The sequence below is a fragment of the Morone saxatilis genome, unplaced genomic scaffold, assembly GCF_004916995.1.
Source record: "Morone saxatilis isolate NCDOM2014 unplaced genomic scaffold, NCSU_SB_2.0 Contig16, whole genome shotgun sequence".
Classification (NCBI taxonomy): Eukaryota; Metazoa; Chordata; class Actinopteri; family Moronidae; genus Morone; species Morone saxatilis.
Window position 1 is genome coordinate 5,159,641 of NW_023339718.1, and position 280 is coordinate 5,159,920.

Genomic DNA, 280 nt, shown 5'->3' on the forward strand with positions numbered 1-280 from the left:
TTGTGAACCCTCCTATTTATGTATCTAGTTACGTCCCTTAAGTGCTTCGCTCTACTCCGAGGACGATTTTGTAACTTTGCCTGTCTCACTAATGCGTCTTAAATGTCCCCCGACCCCTCCGACCCCCTCCCTCCCTGTCAGTATTGCGGTCGCCATATGCAGTACTTGAAAAACGGTTAATAATTCAGGTGTCGTGGATCCTTCCTCACTCCTCGATTCCCCATGTTTGATTGATGGCGAGCGAGAAGAGCCAGAAAATATTCGGTCAGTTTGTTTTTTT